Here is an 18526-nt window from a genome sequence, read left to right on the forward strand (position 1 = left end):
GGACTTGTAGCTATAGCAAAGATTAAAATGAAGAACTTAATAATTGCGATAAAGCGATATTGATGAGCACGAGAAACCGGGCTAGATTCTATGAGTAGGAGACATGAATGAGCTCATGGCGGATTTCAACGGATATACTGATTAGAACGGTTCTTTAGTGCCGGATCTGTGTGATGAGCAGATCCTTATATTATTTAACAGGGAGAATAAGTCCCATCGACACGTAACGTGGCACTGCGGAAAGAGGTAGTCATCAGTCGACTATGCTTTATTCTCAGAAACGGCCTACAAACAACTAGACCTAGTGAGAATAGACGAAAATGAAAAAAATAGCTGGAGTATCTATCATAGGCCTTTTGCCTTGAAGTTTGGGAGAGATACTACCGCGAAACAACGAAGGAATAACACCAGCATTTCTAAAAGATGCATGAACACCAAATGTCAGAGATCGCGAAAAAACATAGAGAACAAGATGGAGGCGTTTCCTACAACAGTCAGGGGATATAACAAAGTGGTAGACATTAGGCAGCAGAAAATAAGACAGACATGGCAAAACAATTGGAACGTGAAAACCATGGAAGTTGTCAAGCAAATGAAGCGAGCTATGGAAAAACGTAAGCAGGCACTAAGGGGTCATCGAGAAGTCAAAAAGTTTGGCTTACAAGAAGACGACGACAAAAATAAGATAATAAGAAGTCTGGTGAGTGAGGTCAATATGAGGAAATAAACTGACCAAGTGAACGCTAGCTGCATAACATGCTAAAAAGAGACAACGGGGCTGCAAAAAGTTTCTGGAATCATGTAAGAGCACTCGGAGCTCCAACTGAAAATTCGCAAATGGCTTTGGGGTTGAAGAAGGTAACATTTTCGAAGGACACGATGCACTGTGGTACATCAGATACATTATTAGGGATAACTTCGCCGCGAAATAAAGTGTGGTTCAGATGAAAGCAGATCCAGCAAGAACAGAGGAACCTGAAAACTGAAAAGTAAGCATATAAAGATTTTAGAACAAAAAATGCATAATGAAATGTCCCTTATAACACAGGACCAGGGTTCGATGAAATACCAATACAGTTAATGAAAAACATCGGTCCAAAGAGTAATGACGGAGCAAGTGATTAAGGCCAACAAAATTGCAGTTGTGTGGTGCGAAAGCAAGACTAACCTCACATACAAAGGCAACAAGGATAAGGCGAGCTCATACAGGCCATTTGCAGTAACGTTGGTGATATATATAATCGAAATGAAAGCAATAAAATTAGAACTGTCTAAGGGGGTGGAGAAAGATGTTCTGGGCGAATTACAGGATGGGTTCATACAAAGCAGTCGCTTAGAAGATATGCTTCTGCTAACTCAGCGGAAAAGAAATTTCAGGAGCCCTGCATAGAGTTGTTGTGATAGCATTTTCAAATTAAAGGAGCCTGCACCAAAGTGGATAGAGAAATGTTATAGGATATTTTAATACAAAAGCATGGATGACGACTTCTTGCAGTTGCTGATGGAGATATATATAGACAGCCAAGCGCAAGTTGTGTGGGAAAGTCGAAAATGTAATGAAGTGGCCGAAACTCACCAAGCACTGAAGCAAGGATTGCCTCTGTCTCCATTGTTGTTCATTCTTTATGTTAAGAGCATAGAAACACGATAGGAAAATAGCGAATTTCAGTTTCATTTATCGTGCATTCGTATTGGCTAAATGGTGCTCTAGAAGGTCCCCCGACTGATGTATGCGTAGGCCATAGGGCTACAAGCGGACAATGCAAGGGATTTACAAACACTTGCGAATATCTGTGGCAACGCAGCGACAAATTATGGCCTTTCGCACAATGAAATAGAGAACTGTGACCATTAATGAACAGTCATTTGACCAGCAAGTCATACCCATAGTCAAACAATATAAATGGCTCGGCGCCTACATCAGCGAAAAGTAAGACTTCATCAACCACCTACCAAAATAATACGAAAATAAAGGGGAAACAGAAGGCATTAATTGTGAAACATAAGCGCTTTTTGACCCCAATGAGTCTGAGGTGTTGCGTGGGATTTGGAAATGAGTAATGGTGGCAGCGCTTGGGTTCGCAAATGCCATTCTATGCGTAAAATAGGATATCTTGTCGGGGTTGGCTGTTAACCAAACAGAGGTGGTCTGGTTGACTTAAGGAACCAAGGGTAAAACCGCAAATGAGGCAGTGCAGGGTTACTGGTTGGGCCTCTTTTGAAGTCAGTCAAGCACAGAGCAAAATTATTTTTGCAGGAACACTCAGAAATATGGTTAACAACAAATGGTTCCATAATGTGCACACGTATCTGTACGTGAAAGCGCGGTCTAGGAATGCAGGAAGAGGTTAAGAAAGTAGGCAACCAAGTGCAAAGTAATTAAATATATAAATAGACAAGCGGGAGTAATCAGAAAGGAGGTGGAGGATGAAAAGGAAAGAAGGAAAGGTAGGGAGGTCAACCAGACGCACATCCGGTTTGCTACCCCGCACAGGGGAACGGGTTTATTGGAAGAGATAAAAGAGAGCGAGGGCAACAGGCACTATCGGTGTGAGTACGTGCGGATGTCCATAACTTCACGCCTATAATCGGTCACTGAGGCCAGTCGCTTTCATGAAATGTAGCAGTGCCTGCGTCGCTTTGTAAGCCTCCGACGCACGGAGCCATAGTCCGAGAATCTCAGTCTCTGAATATGGTATGTTATCTATTCGGTTTAACAACTTCTGAAGAACATCGCTTTCGTTGTCATAGAGATCAGGAAACACAACACGAACTCAATCGTCTCTTCACACTTGCGCGAGTCACAGATTGGTGTGTCGGACATTCCAATAAGGAATGAGTAGGCTTTCATCATCAGAAATAAAGTGAAAGAAACAGAGACGGTGAATTGAATGCAAAGAATGGGAGTAAAAGTCCATGGCGAATTACGAGAATGGAAATAAGGAAATTAGAAGGGAAAATCTATACGATGACAGAAAGCGTAGTGCCTCGGTATTTGAGGCTTGAGCTGGTTGCCGAAGGACACAGGCATATAGAAGCCAATATTCGCAACAAGATGAAGCCTGTGTACATGTGGCAGCAAACATAAGGAGAACAGTAAGAACAACCTTAAGGAATGCGGTGAGACTAAAGCGGCGAGACCCGTAGGTAACGTATACTTTCAAGAATCGCTTGGATTTAAAGTGGAGAGAAGCATCAACCAGTGAACAGTCGAAATAAGCAAGAGGTATTTGTAGTATTGGTGTAAAAAAAGCAGGGAAGAGATTGATATGCCCGGATCTCTTACAGGCAAAGGTAACGGCACAAGTTAGATAGAGATGTTTAGAGAAAATTGATAGAGATTACGGATATGTACGGAAACATGCTAGAATGAAAAACCTGTATAGAATACCTGAATAAATCAAGCAGGCTATGTGACTTTTTGTCACGGCGCCGTTTCAAAGCGGATGCAAAGATATCACCATCAAACCATAGATAAAGATCAAACGTACGAGAGAGAAGCCTGCCTGTATCATGACGCGTTCATTAGCGTTCGCACAAGTCGGCGTGCCAAGCATTTTAATGAGAATGAGCGTTCAGCTATATGTACAGGAAAAACAATGATTCACAGTTGAGGAAAAGAACTAGGAAGCTTACCAGCAAGTATGCGGCCTGTAGGGTGTGCAACACAGCAACAAAGAAGGTCAAGCGGAAAGTCAGAGAGGCTGAAATAATCTCATGGGTGGCAGCAATGAATAGTAAACCTGCCATGAGTAACTACTTAATAGGAAGAAACGAAATCAGTAAAGAAACCATTTATGATAACTCAAAGGGAAGCTCATTACTTTTCGAAGCGAGTCGGGATGCCTTAGAACACGCACTTATAAAGCGAGATATAAGAAGGAAGAAGAAGCATGTGCTTGCTGCGGTAAAGCTAGGGAAACTATGGAGCATGTTTTATTAGAGTGTGAAGACGTCTACCCAGCGGTCGATTTAGGCACCACTGGCCTCCTTGAAGCACTCGGGTTCAGCGGGAGCAGTGGTAAATTAAACATGTCCGCAATAGGCATTAGTAAAAGGCGACTGGAGGATTGGTGGAAGAAAAGTAGGCAAACGACAAAAGGCGGAGACGTACAAAAGCACAGTTCAGCAATAGGGGTTCCGAAAATTTGGGTGTGGTAGTTCATAGTGTTTTTATTGTTTAACCTGGGTAGGACATTAGGTAGTACAATAGCAAGAGCTTGGTGGCGCAGCCCACCACCCCGTTCCAAAGGGCACGCTCATAACATCCATCCATCCAGAGAATAGACAGTAGACAGTTTTAAAGCGAAAACATTACTGGCCGCGAACTTGCGATTTCGCCATGACCGTGCTCCGAGGAGGCGCATCACGTCACACCGCGTTCCTCATCACACCGCGTCCCTCGTCGTTGCGTTCGCCTTCGCTTGCTTCGCGAGCTGTGTCGCAGGCCAGATAACATGTCGGAGGATTGAAAAGGAAACTATGCGTGCGCCGGAACCACAGTTGAGGTGGCACTATGGACGGCGACAATTCTGATAAGCAAGAGGAGGCCTGGAATCGACATCGGAACGCGATGAAGAGGAAAGGAATCGTCCAGGAAACAGACGAACAGTGCGCCGAACGACTGGCTTAAGGCCGCATCTTAGCTAGACAAACAGACTTACCTGGACTTGCCATCAAGATTAACCAAGGCTAACAATGCTATGCCTTGACTTTCGCTATGTTTATCGCGAGATAGCCGAGCTAAGTCACTGCAAATTTTTAGTACTGCGCCATGACGATAAGTACGCAGCACGCAAGTGCTTTGCGGAATGTAGCAGCGCGTGTCGCGTTAGGGCTTTTAGTATTGCGAAATGCCTACGTACGTACGCGGTCAAGCGTTAGACGCCGGGCGCGTCGGAGCGCATTGGCCCCGGCCGCCTGTACATCGAACCGTTGGTCGAATTAGACCCTGTTGGTATCGCTAACGTGACGTAACGTGTGGGCGCGTTCCCGCTTCGTCGAACTGTATTTAGGCATTTAAGAGACTCTACTTTTATACGGATGAAATACACGAATCATGTCGAGAAAACAAAAAACTGAGTACTTACTTTCTGAGGCTGGCATGGTAATTTGCGACGAACAGCGCCAAAAGCAGGTCGAGCCTTTCACCCAAACAGCAAACGCTGAGCACTTTCTCAAAAACAAAATTCCCATTTTGGCTATGCATTGGCACAGTGAAGGATCCGGGCATGGCTTCTGCGCGTTCACTTCACGCAGGAAAGCCAAATCGTAGGTGGTTGAAAAGCGCAGCCTTCCGCTGGTCGCCTTTGACGCTGCCATTTTGGAAACCTATTTTGTCTCGCGCTCTCCCGAACAAATGTGAACCACGAGAGCATCCCGCAAGGTTCCATACGTAAGCACGCAAGAAACGGATGCGTGCGTACACAGCGGCGGCGTGCGCATACGCACACATCCGTGTCTTGCGTTCGTACGGGGGAAGCCTTGCGTGCTGCTGTCGTGGTTAGCGTTTTGTTCGGGATAACGCAAGAAGAACGGCGTCTATAGTTCGACCGATGGTTCAATGCACTGGCGGATATGGCCGACGCTATCCGACGCGCCTAGAGTCTAACGACGATCGCCCGCTGACGTACGTAGGCATTTTCCAGTACTAAAAGCCCTGACGTGAAGAGCGCTGCTATGTTCCGCAAAGCGCTTGCGTACGTATCGTTATGACGCAGTACTAAAACTGTCTAATGATTAATCTTCGTGGCGTCGACGCTAAATGGCGTCGAGTTTTCTTAAGAAATGTAATGTTCCTCTTTTAGTCCGCGTCTTCGTAGCGCTCTTTTCTTCAAGTATGCAAAACCAACTCGCCCACATCAAGCTTCTGCTGTTTCTTAAGAAAGAGCGAAAGAGGAGTCCCTCTGCAGTGTACGCCTCAGACATAAACCTTTTCGAAGGCGACAATACGTTCCCACAGTGTTGATTGAATGCTGAACGCAGTAGCGTCAACAGTCGTCGTGAGATGGGTTCTGCTCAATTCATTTTAGGAAATATTTGGAAAATTCGAATGTTCGCTCACAGCAGCCCAACATTACGGATCTGTGCCCGACTTTGTGCGAAATATTAGGCCTTCATTCTTCTGACTCATTTTGGCAAGCTAAATGCTTTGGCATCATTGAGCAGTACGGCTCCCTCTTACGCGTCATTATACATTAGCACCAAAGCCAACACGCGGGAGTGAAGCTGACTGTGCGGAAATTCTTGTAGAAATTGCCTAACCTCCGGATCCAACTCATAATTTCAACTACGTTTATTGCATTGGTGCACACATATCTTTCTCGTGCAAGAAAGAGCAGGTACCTACATTGTAACGAGTAGGCGATGTCCCTGTTCAAAGAAACAAGAATATGGATTGGGTGTTTGATGAAGCAGTGATTGTATGAACATGATCTCGCGAAATGAACTGGAATTCTGTGAAGCTCGCCACGTTCACTCTGGACATAAAACGGCCATTGCACAGCCCTGATGGTATTTTAGACCGTGGGAGAAATTTGAAAGTTGAGTTTAGCTGTATACCCTGTTGAGGGCACGTGCCAGAACGGCAGCATTCGGGAGGTATTGTAACAAAGCTTTAGAGCTTTAGCTTTACCCAACGCCAGCACTCCTGGTGACCCGCTGCTCTCGAAGCAACTCCAGGATCACCGAAGTAACGCAAGGAATACCATTATATAAAGTACATAGAATGCCATATACGAAAGTTGTATAGCCGATATGGCATACCTTGCACAGATTCGTAGAGATGTGTTGCTTGAGGTGGCTGCTGGGGATGACGCTGGTTGTATCGGCTGTTGCGGTGCCGTTGAAACACACCGAAATGGTTGCAGGGGAATGATAGACGCGCTTTATTGCGAGCTAGATTTATACCCGCCATCGGCAGTGAAAGGCAAGGGAATGACCTCTCCTAGAGAAGGTGGATGCGCGCGCATGTCTCGCAGCCGTTCGGCCGATGACTCGGCTACCATTTCTTTCTTCTTGGTTAGGAAAATAAAACAAAATGGAAGTGAGTCAGAAACTAATCTTTGAATGGCGTATGCCATTTGCACAAATGGTTTGTTATAGAGAGCACTTGTGTTGTACAGTTAAGCCACTTGCGGAAAGTCCTCGTTGTAGGCGAGGAGACGAGGTGGTGCCCGTTGTCGTGTCGACCTCCTCAGTGCCCGTAATGGTGCGGCACTGCCTGGGCGCCCGTACGCCGGCGCCGTGGTGTTCAGCTGTGACACGGGCGTACTAGTCTGCGGTGTACCGATGCGAGAAATGGCTGAATCATCGGAGCGGGCGCCATCGACGAAATCCGGTACTGCCCTCGCAAAGGGCTCTCTGGTGGCAGCAGGTGCCGCGGGTTTCGTCGTAGCACTCTTGCATCCTCTGTCAGGACGTTGTACGACCTGGCAAACATCGCCTGCCGCAACACTTTAGCTTTTCGGCTCCACGCGCCCTTCTCCACCCGAACGACATAACCCATCTGTAGTGGGACCAACGGCCGCTTGGCGCTCTTTGACGATGCTTCTACACCTTGTGTTCAGAACAGCAGCTCAAGTTGGGCAAGGTGGTGGGAAGTGCACGGCCCTGGGGGAGTTCTGCAGGTGTTGGGCCGCATTCTAGAATTGTGTTCCTGTAGGCAAGAAGTCCCAACCAGAAATTTTGTTTACGTACCGTGGTTTCTTACGATGCGCTTTACAATTTGTGCTCCATTTTCCGCTAGACCGTTTGATTGACGGAATCGTGGACTCGAGGTGGTATGCTTGAAATCGTATCGCTTTGCAAGCGTAGATAAGTCATTACCTGCGAATTGCGGACTGTTGTCGGTGCATAGTTGCGTTGGTATGCCGTATCGCGCAAGAATGGAGCTGGTTGACTCAATGACGCTCCTCGTTAGACTACGCATCGTATAAACACAAGTATTATTTGCCACCATTATGGAAGATGTCGGCGCCCACTCAGTACCAGGGTTGTTTAGGCACATCGCGCAATTTCATCGGCTCTCGCGGTCGGCTGTATGCGTATTGCATACATATACTGCACTTCTTAACGAACGCCTCAATGTCGGAGTTCATTCCGGGCCAAAAAACGAGTTGTGCCCTGAATTTTTTCTTGTTAATTCCCATATGGCCGTAATGGATTCTTCCTAGCATCTCCCGTCGCAAGCTAGTTGGCATTATAACCTTGCAGCCTTTGAGCAGAACGCCTTGAACTTCAGATAGTTCGCCCTTGGATGACACGAGCGGCCCTTCAATTGCAGTGTCGTTGCTTAAACATTTTAAAGTGCCGCTTAGATGCGGATCGTTCCTCGTTTCTGCTGTCAGCCTCTTCCACGTGTCGTCGCTAACGAGGGAGGAAACCGTACTTACAGCAGGAATTTCTACGTCATCACTCGAGATGATCGTATCATCCTTGGCGAAGACCCCTGATAGAAAATCTGCGAGCAGAACTTTCTTTCCTGGAACAAAGCACAATGTAATGTTATACCGCATCAGCTTAAGAACCGCTGCAGTCGCGGCGGCATGTCGCCATGTGCTTTTTTGTAGATAGCAATTAATGGGCGGTGGTCTGTTTCCACCGCAACCTTGCGGCCGTAGTTGAAGAGGTGGAATATTTTGCAGCCGTATACTATATTCATTGCCTCCTTCTCTATTTGAGAATACCGCTGCTGAGCGTCGGTGAGCGCATTAGAAGTGTAAGCCACAGGTTTCCATGCGTTGTTATGACACTGCAACAAGGCTGCGGCGACCCCTTTTTGTGACGGATCACAGAAAGCTTTTATCGGCTTTTCCGGGTCAAATATCGTCAGAAGCGGCTGTTTGTTCACTCTGTTGCATAGCAGCATCCATCCGCTCGCGCGATTCTTGGTCTATTCGAAAACGGTGTCTTGCCTGATAAAGCTCCTGAGAAGTGTCCTTCTTTGCGCCAGCGTCGGTAAAAGTTTCCCAAAGTAGTTGGCAGCCCCGAGCATTCACTGGTCGCCTGATTTGGCGCCAAGCACGGGAATTTCCAGCATACCTTTAAGTATTGCAGGGTTAGGTTTTATACCTTCTGCACCGATAACATCACCTAGGAACTCTATTTCGTAAACATCAACTCTGCACTTCTCAGGATTAAATGTAAGACCAGCCTGTTCGACTGCTTGTAGCGCCAACCGTAGGCATTTGTGGTGTTCGTGTGGAGGTGGGTGCCCCAAACTCCCATGTCGTCTACGTACATCTTTACGCTGGTAAGCGGGTCAAAAATTTCGTTCATTGTTGTCTAAAACACTTTAGATGCCTACGACATACGGAAAGGCCACCTTAAGAAATGATATGGACTGAAAAGCGTTGCAAAACTGCATATCCAGGACGTTTCTGCATGCAGTGGTATTCGATGGAACCCGGAGTTCGCATGTAGTCGGGAGAATACGGTTGCCCCTGCAAGCTCGGCTTTTTTGTCTTCTCGCCTTGGCATATCGTAGTGTTCTCACCTTATGTATTCGTTTATCTTTTTAGGGTGCATGCACACTCGAATCTGTCCGTCTTTTTTGCGAACGATAACGAGAGGACTCACCCAGTCTGTGGCGTCTGCGACTTCAACGATGATCCCAGACCTCTCCATGCGTTCTACTTCTACCCGAAGCGGTTCACGTATATATATAGAGCCAAAGCTACACGTCGTGCTCTTTGGATGACAGGCGTTGCGCCTTGGTGCAGAGCCATGCGGAAGAGGCGTCCAATGCATCTGGTGCCGTTGAGCAGGTGTTGAAAGTCGCGAATGACTTCATCCGAACTGTTCAATGCTACGTTGTGAACTTCTCGTGGCAAAAGCCACAGGTCTGCGCGCGCTTGTAGACCAAAGATTGCTTGATTTCCTTTGCGTACCCCGAAGAAGTTGCAAACGCTGTTTCGGTCTTTCAACTGCACTGCTGTCCTGAGGACACCAAAGTGTTTTATCACATAAGACCTCAGGGTCACACTGCTTGGATTTAATGATGGCTTGGGGCACATTTTCCTATAAACCGCGGAGGGCAAAAGCGTAGGTTGGAATCCCGTGTCCACCTTCAACTTGACCATCCCATTGTTCATGTGTACTTCGACAGTACATTCACATCGACTGCTGACCGACACGTCTAGTGCGCTATAGCATATCATTTCGTACAATAATTGCTAGAGGGAGCTCTGGCGCCCGTGTCTACGGGAGCTGGAATGAGAACGGTTGTACCAGCATGGGAATTACGGGAAGTACGTGGATTTGCCTAAACTTCATCCTTTTGGCTTCAAACGGCTTTGTGACTTTGTAAACTCATCATTTTCAACAATGTGCTCGGTATAAATTGTTAAATAAACATCATTAAAATTGTTCGATGGCAAGATTCGAACACACGAACGCTAGTACAGAAGCCCAATATTTAAACCATTAAGCCACGGACGCATGTATCGACAAGAGAAGAAAGACAGAGAGAGAATGAATTTTATTGTACAAAGGAACTCCACGTGGTTAATCTCGTATGGAGCCCTCTTATAGAGACCCACTGGCCGTAGCGGCTCGCCGAGCCTGGTCCAGGGTCACCAGTCGGCTTCCCAGTGCTAGCTCGGAAAGCCAGGCTTCCTCAAACGACGTCGTGAGTGTTTTTGCTCCCCACCAGCCTCGATACTGTCTGGGCTGGGCGCTCCGTACACTGGTAAGTAATGTGAAGCTGTGTGACCGTTACGCCAGGGACCTATCCTGGTTGTGTATACCCCCGGAAAGATTGCGTGCAGTCTTGATATATGCGGGTATGTGTTTGTTTGAAGGCGGAGCCCGTGCCTGGCTTCTTGGCTGCTTAAGTAGGGCTGGAGAGGAGCGCCCTTCCGTCTGGTCAGGCGCTGGTCCTCCAAAACCTGCCGGCTAGTGATGGTTTCTTCCTGATAATGTGAAGCGGGTCCCGAGGAGGGTTGTGCGGCTCGGCCAGCAAGTCCTCGAGCTACGCAGCTCGCGTCCTCCTTGCCCCCCAGGCCCGTGTGCCCTGGGCACAAAGCAACGGCATGATGTTCAATCAATCCAGGGCCCAGGATATCAGTGACGCACCTGGGAAGTGTGCCTCTGAGGTATAACCAATGAATGAATGCGTTAGGTTGTATGCGGGGCGACCCTTTCGTCCTGCGTCTCTTATTGGGAGGGCTATGGCTGCTGCCTCCGCGGTGGCACTTGATCTGGTTTTTATAGACGCGCAGGACACCACCTTGTTTTGGTTGGTTATTGCCATTGCGTATGCCTGTTTTCTAGGGCATTTTAGTGGTGTGGAGTAAAGGTTAGCGTGGGTGTAGTAGGTATCAGGATCGCTCTTGCTCTGGAGGAGTTTTCGTGCTCGCGCTTGCCGCCGCTTTTGGCTGTAGAGCAGATGCATATCCTTGGGGACTGGCTTCACGATGATACGTGCCCGTAGGTGCATCGGCACGATGACCCGTTTGTCTTGGCAGTATTGGAGAGTGAGTTGGTATCCAAGACTTCGCAGTAGTTTTCTGCCCGGGTGTGTGGAGTTGACTCGTTCTGTTTGCGCGATTAGCGTGGCGGGGGGCAGTTCTTCATATGTGTTATTTTGCCGATGGACATGAGTCTGTCTGTGCTCGTGCAGTTCGGAAGTTGCAGTGCAGCTTCATATGCGATTCTCATGAGCTCGTCGATGTGTTCTATTTCGGTCTTGCGTGTAGTTTGAAAGGGTAAGATGAAGGTGATTCAGCTCAGGACGAAGGCTTGTACAAGGCGCTATGTCTCGACTTCTGTCATTCCATTTTTACTTCTTATTCAAGAAAGAGGCTGACAGATGGAATAGCATACTGTGGTATAATGTTTGTAAACAGGGATAAGTTGCCTCAGAAAGGCTGGCCAACGTTTCGATTGGAGGACCTATCATCATCAAAGGCGGCCTCGTCATACTCGGCATGTCAGTTTTAAAGGGTTAGTGCAGTTACGTCACGTGCGGGTGCTGTCGGTGGCAGTTGGTTATAAAGGAAGAGACTTCAGAGGTGATGAGTCGCCTGATGTTTGTGAGCTTCGTTCCCAAGACGAGGGGACAAGAGTGGGAGCGTTGGAAAGCGGGTAGAAAAGAAAACAAAGAAAAGGAGAACAAAACGGGGCGACACCAAGACGAAAAAAATAAGAAAGAATGGGGCATGGGAGGGCGTGGGGGAGCGAGAGGTTAGGGAGCATCCAGGGGTATCGTTGGGGGCATGTTTTTGTGGAACTAGGAGAGCCGGTCAGGCAGTCAGTGCGCGAGTAACACAAAAGACAAAAAATATGGGTTGAAAGAGTGACTTGTGTAGTATAGCAGCAATACGTCGAGTAATTTTGAAGCAGTTAAGATGGCGACGAGGAGTCCGCGCTGCAATGTATCGCGTGACTGAAAGGCAGTGGCACGGTCTTTGAAAGGGCATTAGCCCCAGTCTCTCAACGTAGGTGTCGTTACGGCGGCATCAAGAAATGGCGATACCCTGGGTTGAGGCACCGAATAAGGCATATTGACGTCTGGGACCTCGGAATGTGTTGTAGATGGTGTTTCGAAAGATATATAAAAGAAAAAAAGAGAGGGGGGAACCGAAACCGGAATAACAATTAGGAGGGTGACTTGTGCAGAAGCGGGCGGGGGCAAGTGTACATGGGAAAAGAGGGTCGTACAGTTCATATATACATCAAAACCTGAAAGTGTATATTAAATTGAGTAGTAGGCAGGAAAACATTTATGAAATCGAGGAGTAGCTGAAGTTAAGAATTAGGGTTAGCTGGTGGCATAATGTGTTTTCTGACTTGGTTGATGATATTGACACGTGAACTCGTTTATCTTTTACGGGCGAGCGCTTTTACCTTCTAAGAAATGTTATCGCTCAGCGAAGGACGCGTCTACACGTATCGGAAGTTTCTAGAATGTTATCGATGCTTCCATCCGCTGTCTGTTGTCGCCGAACCTTGTGTAATCTAATTGCATGCATGCGCGACGCGAATGGCGTAGAATTTTGTGGAATGCGCGCAGGTCTCAGCGATTACTCGGGAACATTTGACGATTGATCTATAGAAGCCGACGCACTTGACTCGCTGATGAGATTTTCGCCGATCGCCGATGTGTTCGCCGCTACCGTTCTTTGAGTATAGCCTGCTTTTGAGGGCACAGGTTCGCCGAATAAATGTTTCGTCTTCCACTGTATTGCTACTGTGTTCTTTATACGTCACTACCACGTGACATCTGGTGGAGGTGCTTTGCGTTCATGTACCGGGCGCCCCCTCCAAGCCGTGACCTAAACCTGAACGCGGACGACAACACCAACGTCGCCAAGGACCAGCGAGGTAGCCGCAGGCTGCAAGGACTGGCCCCGAAGCACGGACTTTTGCCTGAAATGACCAAGAAGATCGTCGCCCAGTCAACCCCAATTGCAGCCCCAGCGTCCCCCATCGTGCTGCAGCAGCCCAGGGAGCCTCCGACGTTCCGCGGTTCAACATTCGAGGACCCGGAAACCTCGCTTGAGACGTACGAGAGTGTCGCTGCATTTAACAGCTGGAAAAGTGACGACACACTTCGACATGTCCTTTTCGCATTGGAAGACGCCGCCAGGACGTGTTTCGAGAACCTAGAAGCTGCCTTAACGACGTGGGACCTGTTCCGAAGCGGCTTTCTGCAGACATTCACAAGCGTCGTACGCCGAGAACGAGCCCAAGCACTACTAGAAACCCGATCGCAACTGGCTAATGAGACCACCGCGATTTTTACAGAAGAAATGAGCCGCCAATTCCGCCACGCCGACCCGGATATGTCCGAGGAGAAGAAAGTCCGCCTACTGATGCGTGGTGTAAAGGAGGAACTTTTCGCTGGAATGGTACCGAGCCCACCGAAGACCTTCGACGAGTTTCTTCGCGAGGCCACCAGCATCGAGAAGACACTGGACATGTGGAACCGGCAATTCAACCGCCGGACCAACTCGAAAAACTACGCCGGAATTCAGTCACTTGCCACCGACGATCCGCGCGAGGTTATCCGGGAGGAGTTACAGAAGCTGTTCTCTTCATCACAGTCTCAAGTGGTTTCAATTGCCGACGCCGTCCGGAGGAGCATACTGTGGTATAAAGATTGTAAACAGGGATAAGTTGCCTCAGAAAGGCTGGCCAACGTTTCGATTGGAGGACCTATCATCGTCAAAGGCTCGGAGGATTCAGGGGCTCGGAATAGCCCCTGAATCGCCACAGCCTCAGCCGCAAGCGATGACACACGCTGCAGTAGCCCACCATCATGTCCCCCTCCGCGCCCACAGCAGGGGCCAGTAGCGACGCAGTTCCGTCATCCGCCACCACCCCCGCCGCCAGCACGCCAGCCCTTCACTCCACGCAGCATTCCAAGGAAGACTGATGTTCGGTGCGCCTCCGACGAGCGTCCGCTGTGCTACCACTCTGGAGATTCGGGTCACATCTACCGTCAATGCCCATACCAGAGATGGGACACCGAGGGTTCGCCGTTAAAGCGCCGAAACAACAGCTTGGCGAACGACCTCGCCATATCGCTGACTACCTCACCACCACTCCGTGGAGCACTCGACGACCATCCCGTTCGCCATCACCAGGCCGCTACCTGTCGCCGCAGCGCTGACACAACACTATCCCAGCCCGGGGCCCCTCTGCGAGCGCATATCCGGAAAACTAAAAGCAGCAACCGATGGAGGTGCGGTTGCTGCTCGTCGAGCTCACGAGATCCTCCGCCACCGACGAAGACGCCGAAGAGAGTGCCTCGACGACATAACAACGACACGCGCTGTCCCGACGATGTCCGCAAGCAAAGAATACGCTGACGAAAGGCAACGTGACGACGCCATTTACCAGCCACAGGTCAACGCGACGCAGCCGTGATACGACACCAAGACCTAACTGTCACGCAACACGAAGAACCACCGACCTCGACGTGCATCTCGACGGCCACGCAGTCACCGCCTTAGTACACACAGGAGCCGATTACTCCGTCGTGAGTGAGCCCATCGCCGCCCACTTGAAGAAAGTTAAGACTGCATGGGAATGCCCTCAAATTCGGAAAGCTGGAGAACACCTCGTCACGCCAACTGGAACATGCACGGCAAGAACTTCCCTTCATGACCGGACTTACCCTGCCACCTTCGTTATCCTTCAGCAATGTTCACGCGACGTCATTCTCTGCATGGAGTTCCTAAATCAACACGGCGCAATCGTTGACCTGAAGTCGAAGTCGACAACGCTGTCGGAAGATCGAGCGATACCGCTGGAGAGCTCTCGTAGCAACCATGCTTTGAGCGTGCTCGAAACTCAAGACAGGAACCCACCTCGCTCCAGCATTGTCATTTCCATCGGTACCAAAAGACCTGCCGACGTAGAAGGCGTCATCGATGGTAACCAACGCCTACTGCTAGACCGTGAAATTTGCGTCGCAAGAACGATCGCTCGACTGCACGGAGGAAAAACTAAAGTGTTGCTGACAAACTTTAGCCAGGAGTTCAAGCACATCAACAAGGGCACGACGATCGCGTACATCGAGGAACTTCTGCAAACCAGCAATGCGTTTGTCCTGTCGGATTCTGCCGCATTTGCCCCGACGACCATAGTTCCCGAACCAGACTTAAACGTAAATCCAGGTCTCACCATGAGTAAGCAGCAACAGCTCAGAAGTCTTCTCCTACGATACAAAGACTGCTTTTCGACGTCATCGAGGATTCGCCAAACACCAGTGGCAAGGCATCACATGACAACCGAAGAGTGCGCTCGATAAATCCGCCAGAGCTCTTACGGAGTTTCCACGCGAGAACGTGAAGCTATTACGCATCAAGTCTACGAAATGCTGCAAGACGGCATTATCCAGCCGTCGAAAAGTCCGTGGGCATCTCCTGTAGTCCTGGTGAAGAAAAAGGACGGAACCCTACGTTTCTGCGTCGATTATCGTCGGCTGAACAAGATCACGAAGAAGGACGTATACCCCCTTCCAGGGATAGACGATGCATTGGATCGGCTCTGCAACGCCCAATACTTCTCGTCGATGGACCTCAAATCTGGCTACTGGCAAATAGAAGTCGTGTTCATATAGGAGGTTGTGGCCAAGTACTGCAGCAGGGTGGCCAATCCTGCTCTTGCGAAGGAGTGCGTTACCCGTTCTGGTCAACGGGATCAGGCCACACTCCAGGCCTGTTTATGCAATTTTATCAACACACGGATTTTTTTTAATCCGGTGGAAAATTGCGCGGCACCGGGATTCGAACCACGGACATCTTGCACGCGAGGCGGGTGTTCTACTTCTACGCCACCACTGCACTTCTATATGAACACAAGGATCAAACCTGGCCCTCAGTCCCCAGGAGCTGCGAAGCAACTGACTACGGCGGCGATCAGACCTGCAACGCAGCAGAGGGTGCTAAGAATCCCTGGCTCCGGACAGGCCGCCATTGGAATATGAACCTGGCAACGTTTAACGCTAGAACGTTGTCTAGTGAGGCGAGTCTTGCAGTGCCATTGGAGGAATTAGAGGCAAGTAAATGGGATATAATAGGGCTCAGTGAAGTTAGGAGGCCAAAAGCAGCATATACAGTGCTAAAAAGCGGTCACGTCCTGTGCTACCGGGGCTTAGCGGAAAGACGAGAACTAGGAGTCGGATTCCTGATTAATAAGAATATAGCTGGTAACATACAGGAATTCTATAGCATTAACGAGAGGGTGGCAGGTCTTGTTGTGAACCTAATAGGAGGTAAAAAATGAAGGTTGCACAGGTCTACGCCCCTCCATCCAGTCATGATGACCAAGAAGTCGAAAGCTTCTATGAAGCCGTGGAATCGGCGATCGGTAGAGTGAAAACAAAATACACTATACAGATGGGCGACTTCAGTGCCAAGGTAGGCAAGAAGCAGGCTGGAGACAAGGCAGTGGGGGAATAACGCACAGACACTAGGAATAGCAGGGGAGAGTTATTAGTAGAGATTGCGGAACAGAATAATATGCGGATAATGAATACATTCTTCCGCAAGCGGGATAGCCGAAAGTGGACGTGGAGGAGCCCGAACGGTGAGACTAGAAATGAAATAGACCTGTTACTGTGCACTAATCCTGGCATCATACAAGATGTGGATGTGCTCAGCAAGGTGGGCTGCAGGGAGCATAGGATGGTAAGAACTCGAATTAGCCTATACCTGAGGCGGGAACGGAAGAAACTGGTACATAAGAAGCCGATCAATGAGTTAGCGGTAACAGGGAAAATAGAGGAATTCTAGATCAAGCTAGAGAACAGGCATTTGGCTTTAACTCAAGAAGAGAACCTTAGTGTTCAAGTAATGAACGGCAATCTTGTGGGCATCATTAAGGAGTGTGCCATAGAAGTCGATCGTAACTCCATTAGACAGGATACCAGTAAGCTATCGCAGGAGACGAAAGATCTGATCAAGAAGTGCCAATGTATGAAAGCCTCTAACCCTACAGCTAGAATAGAACTGGCAGAACTTTCGTAGTTAATCAACAAGCGTAAGACAGCTGACATAAGGAAGTATAATTTGGATAGAATTGAACACGCTCTCAGGAATGGAGGAAGCCTAAAAGCAGTGAAGAAGAAACTAGCAATTCGGAAAAATCAGAATGCATGCGCTAAGAGACAAAGCCGGCAATATCATTACTAATATGGATGAGATAGTTCAAGTGGCTGAGGAGTTCTATAGAGATTTATACAATACCAGTGGCACCCACGACGATAATGGAAGAGAGAATATTCTAGAGGAATTCGAACTCCCACAGGTAACGCCGGAAGAAGTAAAGAAAGCCTTGGGAGCTATGCGAAGGGGGAAGGCAGCTAGGGAGGATCAGGTAACAGCAGATTTGTTGGAGGATGGTGGGCAGCTTGTTCTAGAGAAACTGGCCACCCTGTATACGCAATGCCTCATGGCCTCGAGCGTACCGGCATCTTGGAAAAACGCTAGTATAATCCTAATCCATAAGAAAAGGGATGCAAAAGACAAAAAATTATAGACCGATCAGGTTACTGTCTGTTGCCTACAAAACATTTACTAACGTAATTGCAAATAGAATCAGGAACACCTTAGACTTCTGTCAAGCAAAGGACCAGGCAGGATTCCGTAAAGGCTACTCAACAACAGACCATATTCACACTATCAATCAGGTGATATAGAAATGTGCGGAATATAACCAACCCATATATATAGCTTTCATTGATTACGAGAAAGCGTTTGATTCTGTCGAAACCTCAGCAGTCATGGAGGCATTACGGAGTCAGGGTGTAGACGAGCCGTAGGTAAAAATACTGAAAGATATCTATAGCAGCTCCACAACCACCGTAGTCCTCCATAAAGAAAGCAGCAAAATCCCCAATAAAGAAATGCGTCAGTCAGGGAGATACAATTTCTCCAATGTTATTCACAGCGTGTTTACAGGAGGTATTCAGAGACCCGGATTGGGAAGAATTGGGGATAAAGGTTAATGGAGAATACCTTAGTAACTTGCGATTCGCTGATGATATGGCCTTGCTTAGTAACTCAGGGGACCA

The sequence above is a fragment of the Dermacentor andersoni genome, chromosome 4, assembly GCF_023375885.2.
Source record: "Dermacentor andersoni chromosome 4, qqDerAnde1_hic_scaffold, whole genome shotgun sequence".
Classification (NCBI taxonomy): domain Eukaryota; kingdom Metazoa; phylum Arthropoda; class Arachnida; order Ixodida; family Ixodidae; genus Dermacentor; species Dermacentor andersoni.